We start from the raw sequence: 12,889 nt of genomic DNA on the forward strand, positions 1-12,889 counted from the left end.
TACATGTTGTGCTTTTAAAGGAATGGATATAGTCATTTGTTGTCAATGGGGTTTTCCTCATGATTTTTTGTTCCAGTACCTTAATAATATGTCAGAAGTCAGGGGGAGAGAGAGACTAGATCATCCTTTTCTTAAACCTGTTGAGGTTTTCTTGTTTATGACACATCATAAAAGTACAACCAGAGCCTCAGTGATATTGACCCGAAACTGAAGCATTAGATGTACTCCTCTGATCCCATTAGAAAAACTTCCATTTGAGCTGCAATAAAAAAACCCCAACCTCTTTCACACATCAAATTCAGAAATCTGAACAATTTGATGTCAGACTCTTCAGTGTTAGGTGACTTAAACAGTCTGAGATGACTTATTAAAAATCCCTTTATCTCCAATAACTGCAATTGAGTGTCCTAAAAGGAACAAACAGCTCATTGTAGTGCTCCAGCATCACCTAATATCTCTTTAACAATATAACTGTGTATCTTTAGGTCCTAAATCAAGGGAGAATCTGAGCTACTCAATTCCAGCATGATACCACTTATCTTCCTGGAGAAAGAGCTCAGATAGGATGGGAAATTCTTTGTGTGCTTTTAACAGGCAGAGATCTTCTAAACAGTAACTTGGAGTAAAAGTCCTGCTATCACTAAGATTTTTGTCTGAGCTATGGCAGTGTATGACTCCTCAATTCATGCCACATTACTGGTTATATTGAATGCAGATGGGGTTTACTGATTTTGTAGAAGACATAATTATTATGGAATATTTAATAAATAAATTTAGAGTATTTCCCATATTTCATATACTTATCTATCTGCTCCTCCAAAAGACAACAAAATTACCTTTCAAACTCATGTCCCCAGTTGCTCTGGAATATATTTAGAACTCAAGGCAAGTAGAAAAATGAGTGCAAATCTTTTGTGTAACCTGCTGGGTTAGGTAGTGCATTTCCATAGATGGAACACTAAAAGTACAAGTGCAGCAGCTTAATATTTTATAAAATTTCCTAAAAAAGCAGCACTGAAATCTGAGTATAATTGAAGTTTCCTTTGCTAAAAACTCAAATGCCAACAAACAAAGTAGGGATTTTCCTTTCCTCATCTTAATGCAAATTAGAGCTGCTGCACCGAAGCAAGGAAATTATAGCAAGTAAGAAGTTTAGGGAGAGGAAACTTTAATCCTTCTGCACACTGTCCACATTAGAAGGGAATATATTCTTATGTCTGTCCAAGCCTGATGTCCTTAGGATGGCAATACAGAGAAATTAAAACTAAAGTAGCTGAAAATCCATCTACCAGACAACACTTTCATACTCTATTGAGAGGAAAACAACCCCATTTTCTACAGGCTAAATTCAGCCATGATCCTTGCATTACGCTGGATAGTTTTCAAGTCATTAATTTAGTCAATTTGCCTATTCTTTCATATTTTCAGTAATGTTGATTATTTATTTTACAATCTTTTTCTCCAGACTTCTTACAGCCAAAGCTGTTGCAATCCTCATTAAAGGCAAAATTATCTGTTGAATTTTATCCAAATTTTAAAATTGTTTTGATATTCTTGAAGGAAACCTATATGTATGTATTTCTAAATGACTATCTGCTGGTGGTGCAGCAGACAGACAAAGGCAGATAAATTGATCACTGAGGACACTTAAAAGAAAACCCTGTATTTCTAATCATATCTTGTTTAAACATATTCTGAATTTTAACATCGAGCAATAATACAAATTAAAGTAAACTACAATCCTGAAACCATCAATTAAAAAAAGATTACTTTACTAACACAGTAGCTATAATAAAAGGTCATACTTCTTGGCCTGTGCAAAAATACAGCATATGATTCAAATATTGAAAGAAATTATTAGGCATTTGATGAATGAGATCAAATCTACAGGAAAGAATAGTTATTTACCACTAAACCAGTGAAACTCACCTGGCTGCCAGGTTTCCTATCTGCTTTTCATGGGAGTTAATAATCTGTGGTTATTGGACCTGCAGCAGGAGATGCGGTGAGCTGTGGACTGCAAATTGAGCCATCATCTTCTAGCAGTAACCACTAGATTTGGCCAGATAGTAAGCCCAACACAGAAATTGATATGAAGTGTCTCATGGTCCACATCTATTAATTCATATTTTGTTCTTACTGATGTTATAATTAATTATTAAAGTATAAGCAAATGAAGAGATTGTCAAAGACTTATCAAGAAAATTTACGTCCAGTTCAGTTTTGCTGAAAGATCTGCTAAAGTTCACAAGGCTTTCAAGATGAATCCACATGTAAATATCAATGATGAAAGAGGAATTCTTATTTTTACTCCTGGAACATGATTCTGGCTTGAAACCAGAGTAAAGACTGAGTAAAGACCCTAATTGCAGTATAGGTAGGGTTAACTTAAGCAGAATGAAACCTGTGTAAATCAGATCTGAAGAAGTGCCATACACTGAAGTCATGCTGTAACTCATAACTCCAGAAGATGCTTTAGGAACCTAGTTCTGACCTTGACAGTGTTCCTGTAGCTCATCCTTTTTTCTGTAAAGAAGACCAGGTATGAAATCAGGAGCAGACACCAGTGCCCTAAACAATATAATGTGATAAATTTGCTATTAAATTAGGAACAAGTGGATGTCATAAAAATGTGTCTGTAATGTCACGTCTCGATGAAACACTGGGAACAGTGACTCTGAGATCACATTTACTTTCCAGGGTATCTCTCGGGACATTACATCCACAGCTTCTCCCTGCAGCAGAGCATTCTTGTCACAACAGCTCTCCATGGATGTGGCAGTGCTCTGCCAGCCAGTGTAGGAAAGGAAAAATAACTTTCAATGCTTACACTGAAAGGACAATTGCATTTGGAATCTGCAAACCCTGTTAGAAACACTGCTTCTACCTTGTTTCCTGCAGTGCTTCTGAAAATGATTTTGATACTGTCTAGTCTCAATCTATTTTCAAGATGGGTTCACAAAGAAGCCTGTTTCCTTGTCCATAAATACATGAAGAAACCATAGACATTTTTCAAACCTAAGCTCTACTTCTTTTACAGGAGTAGCTCCTGAAGTGTTCTCAGGAAAATGGAACATGACAGACAAAGTCGTACTGGCGGGGTACAGATGGGAACAGTGGAAAGGACTGAAATACAGCTTTAAATCTTGAACCATCTGCAAGAAAGTGGCAAAATACTGCTTGATGGCCATTAGGCTGTGCTTTCATCTTGTCATTGGTAACCTATGATCCTTTTCTCTCCAAATTGTCTTACAGTCTCTGCTGAAAGGAGTAATTACTACAGTGGATATCTGCAGCCTCTACCTGGACTCTAAAACGTCTCAAGGACATCAAGAGGAAAAAGCCTGTCTGCAGAGATAGTGTTTTTTAAAAGAAAAAGGTTACAGATCTTTCCATCTCCCTGAGTGCAATAAATATGGATACTTTCTGGAAATGGGAAGGACAGGTATCATTAGTAGCACACGAAGGTAAAAACTATTCCAACCTGACATAACTAAAATCTAAGTGGTTAGAAATATGAGGCTATAAAAACCCCAAAGCCTTCTATATTGTTAAGTAACTTTTTCTGCCCTAATTTTTTCCCAAAGCTTTCAGCTGCTGCCCACTGTGCCAGGACCCTTTTAAACAACTTGCAGGAAGATGTAGGAGCAGAAATAGCAACATGTTATTGCCTTCTCTGTAAGCAGGTCTTTGTACAGGAGTAGATATTATGCTGTGCTAAGCAGGTGTGTTGATGATTGTGGCAGCCCAATATATTGGGTGAAGGAATGTGGTTACCTTCAAGGTCAATTAAAAAGCATAAGAAATAGAATCTATGGAAAGTGGGTGAATGTTTAATTATTATAATTCCTATTTGGTGAGGAACATCTGGTAAACTCTTCACCAGATAACTCTGATAATCTTATTTGCTACATTAGTAGATAAAGCAATTAGTGGAGGAAGTCTGAAGAGAAGAATGAGCCACACATAATCAGAGTCTTCACAAGAGATGAAGTCAGAGACACAGCAGAATGCAGATGTACACACACACATATATATAACACACACAGAGATGTGTTAATCTCAAATAATTTTTTACTGGATATGAGCCACATTTGGAGAGGATCAAATCCAACTTGTCAACACTGGTATACAAGAGGGACAGAGATGGGGCAAGTAGTGCAAGACCTGCTGGGGCTGGCATGCTGAGCTGGGTCACCTTGGACACCACCTTGAAGTATTGACCAGTGCCATACAAGCAACATTCACAGCAGAAATAGTAAAGTAGCTGCATCTAAACCAGGCTTTACTCAACAGGATGTCAGTGAAGCCTGGGAGGACCTGATTAGTACTTTTTTTCCTGTTACAAGAATGGGGTGGCAGTGAATGACCAAATGGAGTTCCTGAGGAACTCCTTATGATCCCCAATTCAGGTAGGCAATTCCCCAGATCCTCCCAGGCCCACCATAGCATTATTACAGTAATTTCTATTTCTAATGAGAAGTAAAAGGGTCAGAAAAGACTACTGGTCCCACTTAGCCTCATCACTTAACTCGGCTGGGCTCCCTCTCCATAGATGGACTTCCTTGCAGTGAGACCAAAGATGCTCCTCATTTGTCTTTATTGAAAGCAATTTTGTATGCAGATTCCCACTACTTTTTTCAGCAGTGGTATGTCCTGTTTCACACTTTTCTCAGCTTTGTTTCAACACAGCCGATTTGGAGAGCCTGTTCTATAGTGGCTTTATGACTTCTCTGTGTAAGATTTCAGGTAGAAAACTCTTCAATAGGGCCAAGCATCTTCTTTCACATTAGCCACTGTGCTGTGTGCCAGTGCACATATTTAGATTTCCAACTTTGACTGTACTCACACAAGCTTTTATTTCAATAGGCTCTCCTCTCTATGTTCACGCTCTAAGCTACTGGCTTGTACTTTTCCAGTTGAGAGCAGCACAAACTGATGGTGTCCTATTATAGCTGTTGACATGGAAACATCATAAGCAACCACTTGTTGGATCAGACTGCTATTTCACAGAGAACAGACACCGCTTAAATGCATGTTTTGCTGACTCACTTTCAGCCATTTTAAGGCACAGACAGTTTATCTTCACTCTCCTGTCCCCACCCTGCACTGATGGATCATGTTCAGATTTCTGCTTAGAAATGAGACTGAAACTGTGTCTACCTTGGGTTATAAAAATTTCAAACAAATCCTACTCCCACATAAGGCCAAGATCTTCATCCTCATCATCTTCTGGTTTGGATATTATCCTAGCTGATAAAAGAAAGCTGACATTTTCTAGTCTCTGAAGCAGAAAGCAGCAATCCCTCTAGGGAACGGAACAGCACAATATGTGTGCAATGAAAAGATATTAAGGCATCTCTTAAGAAAAGAAAAAGGTGTGCTGCTTCTGTAGAGCAGACATCATGTCAAGCACATTACCTGTTCTGGGACATTATTTTAATAACTTATGAAACAGAACAATACAAAAAATGGCCACAAGTATGTACTATTTATGCCTACTGAAGTTGCTAATAGAAAAGCTGTTTCACACCAGGCACTAATAATTCAGCACTGAGAACACGATTCCAGGTCTGAGCCAGTTTTTTAAAATACACAGAAGTTTTACTGAAAATATAAAGATAAGATAACTTAGGCAAGAATGGCTTTGAAAAGGAGCTGCTTTGTATTCTGTTTTCTATTCTGAACTTTAGGCAGAATGTGTTATCTCCAATTCCTGCAGGCTGTGGTTGATTCACAGGGGGCTCAGTCCTTCCAAATGCTCAGTACCGTGTGCAATAGCTCATAATCCTGAACACAAACTAGTCAATGATTTGAAAAGCCACAACCACATAGAAATAAATCTGCTTTTTGCCCCTTTTTGACACAGCTGGAGAAACACCCATTGATAAAAGGCTTGCTGAACTGTTGGCTCATGCTGCAGCTAACAATGCATTGCACCCTGTCTCTGGGAGGGATTGGCTGAACTCATTACATACCTGGTACCTAAAAGCAGCAGATATGATAAACATGAAGATGTGAAGGAGAGAGCTGGTGTCAGACACAGAGATGAGACTGCTTGACTGATGTGTTTACATGCTCAGTTTTCACTCTCCATTAACTGCTTTGTCTTTGTCTGTGAAACATTATGAAGAATTGCAAACAAACATCATTTTTTCCTTAACTGTTTATTAGTATCAACACTGCAAAAAAGTATCAGATGAATAAGAATTGCAGTGACTCTTAGCAAAAACTGTAATTGCTTGTGAGGTGGCTAATAGTTTCAACTGACTGTATATCAAATATATCGATTTTCACAGTCCTAGGGTATTGGTGAGACATATTTTGTTGTATTTACAGCATCACATTTTAGGATGGATTTTTTTAGCACCAGACTGCCATCAAACTATAAAACTGAAGGCCTTTGAATTGTGAGTAGTCCACAATTAATAATTCTCACATGCATCTTTCAGCTGAGAGTGGCATAAGCATTGTGAGTCTTAGGACACCTCAGTTAAGGACCTGCGAAAATTTCACAGGCATAATACAAAGAACTGTGAAATGCTCACAGTTCCCACCGACACCAAGAGGCCACCTTAAAAAAAAGCCCAACAAAACAGTTTCTCTCCAGATATCCTCTCTTCTTCAATTTTCAGTTGAAATTTTTAATTTCTCATTTGCTCTGTTATTAGCAGCAGAATGATGAGCACGGTAATTTTTGCAAATGCCCCTAAGCATATAAACAGGATGTATTTTGTGAGAAAATATTAGATTTGCTTTGCCAAAGACAAGAATTGGTTTCATCTTCCTTTTTCACTTTACAGATAATCACATGTCCTGTAAGCCAGATGCTTTTTCTCTAAACATGAAATTCAATGCAATAAATAACAACTACATATTTCCCATTGTATTAGGTGACTCTCATATTCCAGAAAATCCCTCATCCTCCTCCGTTCCTCAGTGTTTCTGATAATTAATGAAGACCTGAGTGAACAGTTACTCAGTGATGCAGTTCAGGTCTTGAATGTCTCCCCAGGGAAAAGGTTTCTAAAGCACACAGAGTGACCCTCCTTGCTTTGAAAAATAAAGATTTACACTATTTCCTTGGTTCTGAATCTGAGCAGCTCTCACTGAAGCCAGGGAGAATATCTGTGCCAGGAGGATCTGGAAAAGATTCTTATTTTCAGAGAAAGAACCGTTAAAAAGTAGTAATTGAATATTCAGAAACTCTTACTTAACCAGGACATGTGAAATGAGTGACATTTCAACATTTCCAGTCTGAAAAGGAATTTCAAGTCCATTAAGCCCTTTCACAAATTGAGTTTGTGTGTGTACCTATACGGCCATTTCCAAACATGTCTGTATTGTGCCATTTATGACACATTTTCTGAACGCATGTTTCCATTCTGTGCTACAATTTGGACCATTCAATTGCCCAGGAATCTGAGGTAAGTGAAAAAACTGTACTAAAAATTCCATTCTCCTCCACTTACTGTTCAGTAAAGGGAATTCTAATAGTTCTATCATGCCATTAAAGTACTTGCATGGCTATGTAAGCTGTAGCTATTTCCTCATTAAAACAAACACAAAAAATAATGTCTAGGTGCCAAGCTCACTTACATTTGCTCCCCAGAAATCTGTACTGGCCTACAGTGCTGCAAAACCTCAAAGAAACTACAGTTTGGATGCTCCCAGATGCTGGAGTCATAAACTCATCCAGCTTGATGACCATGTACTGAGTGTCTATGGATCCTCAGTAGTGCTAACTAAAGTGACAAATGAATTCAGAAGGAATTCTGGGGAATAAGAATACGGGCAAAAACCCAGCCCAATTAAACAAGACTGTTGGTGTTTCCAATCTATGTCACAGAAGAATGCACAGAAACAGTCGGAAGCCTGATGTTACAGCTCCTAGATATGCATATGAACACTCGTGTGTGTGTGTGAGAGAGAGAGAGAGAGAGCAAAGCAGAAAGATTTTCAGTGTGCGTGGGATTCAGGTCACATAACTTGAAGTGTCTCTAATATTGATGTTTACATCTCAGCTAATCACCTGAGGCTCCTTCCACTCAACTGTGAGAAAGAGACATTTTTAGGGCATGATTCGCCTGTGCAATTTTAGATGTCTACTTCTGGATGACATGAATTGTACTCTGAAAGTGCCAAGTGCACTCCACTGACTCAAGAGAGATACTAGGCAACTCGCTTAAGTGAAGATTTTTGCAATGTGTATGTAGATGTAGCATGTAATTAACATTAATGTATCTATTTGGATTTTCTTTTTATATATATAATATATACACACGCACATATACATCTCTCAAAAAAATATTCTCTCTCCTGGTAATGAGTATTTAATCATGACTCTTTCATAGCTCTCTCTGGTTTCCTCAGTACCTCCTTCTGGAAGCCCCTGGCGCAATTACCTCTTCATGGCATTTCTCCTTCCAGACCCACATACTAGAGCTATCCATCACCCAGTCTGTGTTCAGGTTTCACTACCATGATGTCTCCACGAATTGCATTTCTCAGGTGGATTTCAGACTGCATTGCAACTGGCTGTGCAGATTCCCAAGAGAATTCTGCCCACAGAGCCTTGACCTGATGTTCACTAGCCTGTGGAGGTTCATTGCCTCAGAGAAGACAGGAAGACTGAATGGTATTTGTAACAGACATTGCATAAAACCAGCCCTGGATATCAGATTCAATCTTCACAAACTGCCTCTACTGAATTTCAATTGTAGCTCTGAAAAATTCAAAACTGAGAATTTCTGTGATCTGTTGAAAATCAAAGTCTCTCTAGCAGAAGATGTCCCTGCCCGTGGCAGGGGTTTGAAACCACGTGATGTTTAAGGTCTCTTCTAACCCAAACCATCTATGAATCTATGATACGGCAACATGCTAATTCCTAAGTCCAGGAAATTTGTATAAATCTGTCTAATACCTACTGGAGAATCCATTGTGCTGGGAATGAGAGTAAACCACCCAAAGTACCTCAGCTTTGACTTCCCTTTTGCTGATGCTAAGTTGTGATGGCAAATCTCCAGATTCTTCCTCATGGCTCAATAAAAAATGAACCAGAACACACACATTTTTAACACATAATACTGTGTGTTTCTATGGCCCATATCTATCACAGCTATGAAATGCTTAGCACTAATTCCAGTTAGAAAAAGACAAAAATGTAGTGGACTAAGGGGCACCCCTTTGCATCGTGCACATTTTTTATAAATAGTGCAACATGGACTAGAAATAAAAAGGTTGATCATAAGCTTCTTCACCTTATTGGGAAGAGCCCTTCCCACTGTAGTGTTCTTCCCTGCACAGTGGAGAGGCAGCTTCAGAACCACTTCTGACATTGCAGTCCTGCCCCAGCCCTGATTTCCATCCCCACACTTACAGCGAGCTGTACCATTCATTTTGTACTGATGTATTTGAAAGTAGTGCTGAAGCCAAAATAGCTGCATTTCAGTCCCTTCATAGATGGCAACAAGGAGCCCTGAGGAGGTGAAATCATGTCTGGTCACTGACAGTACTGAACAGATTTTAAACAGAGAAGTGGCGGTGAAAGGGCTGGGGGGTGTGAAGTTTTTGAATTATTTCTGCACAGTGATACACCTCCACAGCGCCTGGTTGTGGCTTTAGACAACTGGATTTTTTAAACACAAACTATTTCAGAAGCTGTCTGGTTTGAATAAAGCTTAAATGGCGCAGTGACTGTTTATTCTAAGTGCAATTTTCATCTGTAAACCAAAACCAGACGCTAAGACGGCAGTTTTGGATGCCAGATAATGCCTGAAGACCTTTTCTTTGCATGTATTGTAGCAATTACTGAAGTGGCTACTCTTCACCTCAGCAATCTAACACAAGTATTTTAAGCTCAGGAATAATCTAGTAAAACAACAGGAAAACCACTCAAGCTCTCAGTTTCCTTCAAAGCTTGGAAGTTAAAAGTTTCCGTGGCTGCTCCAATTCAACAAATGTTTTAAAGGACTGTACTTCTCTGATGCTTAACTCTTCAAAAGCCCGTCATGTTCCATAGCCTGTGAGTTAAATAACATGATCTGGCACTTCCTAAGAGTAGCAACAGTAACCATATGTAGCCTAAAAAATTTGACTATTGTTATGGACCAAGAAGGACAAAACAAAGTGTGTATTTATTTCAAAACAAACAAATATATATATCTTACAAGAGCAGATTTTAAAATCTTGAGCTGAAAAGACAAAAAGGAAGACACGGATTTGCATAAGACCCTGCTATGCATGTATATAGCACAACATCTAGCTGGTGATGGGTTTGTTTACTCTCCTTGTTGATCATGAGCTGATGACTGAATTCCAATGACTTAAAAATGATAACAGCAGATTTTTTTTAGCCTACCATTGCAGTTAGTGAATTCAATTTAAATTCATTCACTTTCACCACCAAATAAAGCATGAATAATAACATTTTCTACGTTTCCTATCTATTCTCTCACTTTCTGCATTTCTTTTTGTATTTCTTTTCCTCAACAGATTTAGTGACAAAGAATTTGTAGGCTCCTAAAAGGATTAAAAGCATTTCCTACTGCTCCATCCTCCCCCAGAGTCTCATACTTTGCCTTTAGTATTGTGGACTCTCTGATGACATCCCAAAAAGAGATACACAATCTGTGATACAAAAGGACCAGGTAGTACTGAAAAAAAACCCCAGGAAATTTGTGGGAAATATTCCAGGAGGTGTCAGAGAGACAGACTAGGATAAAGAAAGAAAAAATAATACAAAACGGAAACACCGGAATATGCAGAGATAAAGGATCTCATGCCAAAGAGCTACAGAGTTTCTCTGAACAAATGATTCTCGATCTCTTTCCTGTGTTGTATACACTCCTGAAGTGAGACTTTTAACTGCTTTGAGCCACCTACATTCAACCCTTTAACCCCATATTACATTTTGCCTCACTTAATTTAATATAGCTTCTTTCACATATCTCAATGCTATGTTTTTTTAGTAGGGGCTGGATGGGGAAATCACAGACTGTAAGGTAAAGAAAACCTTGTATCAAATGAACCCCACATACACTGGCATAACTGTAGCTTTATTTTTTCTCACCCTCTTTTGCTGGCTTTTCTATGAGCAGGTAATGACACTTATTTTCAATTATTACAACCTATCTGGATCTTAATTTATTTCCTGGTGTTGCCTAAAATATAGTGATTTGCTTCAATTCAGCTTTCTGGTTAAAAAATAATCATGCTTGCTGTACTCAGTGAAGGACAGCAAAATCACTACATCCCAAAGAAAGGAAAACAGCAAACTTGAATCATAAACTTGGCATTACAGCTAGAGATTTACAACAACATATGGTCATTTGCCTCTAGCTCTCTTGCACATGCTGACTAAAATAATCCATTGAAACAGAAATGTCCCGAGTTGTAAAAATAGAAACCAAATGCTAGATCCTAGCTTTTCACATGGGCCCTGCCAGTAAAGAGTATCCATAAAGAGAAAATTTTCATCTCTGAAAACAAGTACATTTCTGAGCCCACATTTATTTTTCCTTAGTGCCTAACATAAACATAAGCTACCTTTGTAATTAGTGTATGTGAACTGAACCAACAGTGACAGGCATAAGGCTCAGGTGCTACTGTACTACAAACACGTTATGGCAATATGTAGGATGCAGAGCCTCTCAAACAGGCTGCTCAGACATGGACACAGCCAATTGTGTGGTTTTGAGTGAAAAAAGTAAATGCTAACAAAAGTCACTGAGGCTTTTGTGGTTTTCTGCTTCAGAGGTTTGGGGCATTTGTTAGAATGATTCTGGAATAAAAGAACAGGTTTTGCATTTGTGGTTTGGGAAGTGCCATTTAGATAAGCAGCTAAGACATCAAAGGCTCCTGCAGTGAAGCACCAGGGCATAGCAGCTTAGTGAGACAGACCACAGCCAGAATTCATGAACTAGCAGAAAACCAGGCTCATCAGTGCACACAGAGAAGTACTGTACAGAAGAGCTAGGCTTGTCCAGATGCAGCACAGACATCTCAGCTTCGCTCAGAGTGCAGGTTAATAAGCTGCAGCTCTCAGCAGAGCTTACCAGGTCAGTGCTCACACTGGGGGGATCAAGCTTTGTTGCAGTTCAAACTGCAGTAAGGTGTTCAGGACCCTGCGTTAGCCCTTTATGTGTACACCTCAATTAACCTGCACTTGCTGGCTTGGACTTCTTGCACCATTACTCCCCACATTTTGGGTTCCTAGCTTACCTTGAGAAAGGAAGCTTGGATCTATCCATCCTTACACACACAATTGTGGCTTTTCATAAAATGCAAATTCAGGGAGCTGACTAAAGCTTTTGACAAAAAAGTCACTCTGTTTGGTCTGGAAAAGAACTTACTTCAGGTCAGAGAAGGCTAGAGATGCATTGAAAACTTCAACACTTCTAATCTGACCTTGCCCAACAGTAACATCACTGGTAAGAGTGATCCATATCCCTTCAGTCATTGCTCTTTCTGACAGCAGTACCAATTAGTGCTTCATGTGGTTGTTGCCCATTAGAATAAGACCCTTCATGCTAACATTTTAGTTTTCCCTTCCTTCTCTGCTACCTTACTCCTTCACACTGAGAGCATAATGACAAAATGTAGAATTCAGCCTTAATTGGATCTCTGCAATGTTATCACCTGAATTAGCTCCCCTGTGAATAATTATCACTGCCTTGAGGCTGACAAATTGCTTCCCTCTACTTCATGATTGTCAGGAATTTCAAATTATATGCTGAGCATGGGGAGGATGGAGGGGACAAAGGGGAGAGTGAAAATGAAAGCCTAGAGAAGCATAATTATTAAGATTATTAAAATACTTGACAGAGTCCCATAGTCTCCATGAGTCCCAAAAGGGGTGAGTGACAGCGAGAATTTTGCTGGGGCAATT

The 12,889-nt window shown here is 38.9% G+C and overlaps 1 protein-coding gene and 1 long non-coding RNA gene across 12 annotated transcripts in view; one reads left to right on the forward strand and one right to left on the reverse strand.

Annotated features, from left to right (window-relative positions):
- The window catches only part of LOC138110973 (uncharacterized), a 138,275-nt gene extending 134,481 nt beyond the window's left edge, over positions 1–3,794 (forward strand). Inside the window, exon 3 of the long non-coding RNA XR_011151183.1 lies at positions 3,256–3,794. This is a non-coding gene — a long non-coding RNA (uncharacterized lncRNA). The remainder of the gene's footprint in view (positions 1–3,255) is intronic.
- The window catches only part of DLG2 (discs large MAGUK scaffold protein 2), a 1,009,135-nt gene that overhangs the window by 72,689 nt on the left and 923,557 nt on the right, over positions 1–12,889 (reverse strand). The gene's annotated exons all lie outside the window — the stretch shown is intronic.

Source organism: Aphelocoma coerulescens, chromosome 1, assembly GCF_041296385.1.
Source record: "Aphelocoma coerulescens isolate FSJ_1873_10779 chromosome 1, UR_Acoe_1.0, whole genome shotgun sequence".
NCBI lineage: Eukaryota > Metazoa > Chordata > Aves > Passeriformes > Corvidae > Aphelocoma > Aphelocoma coerulescens.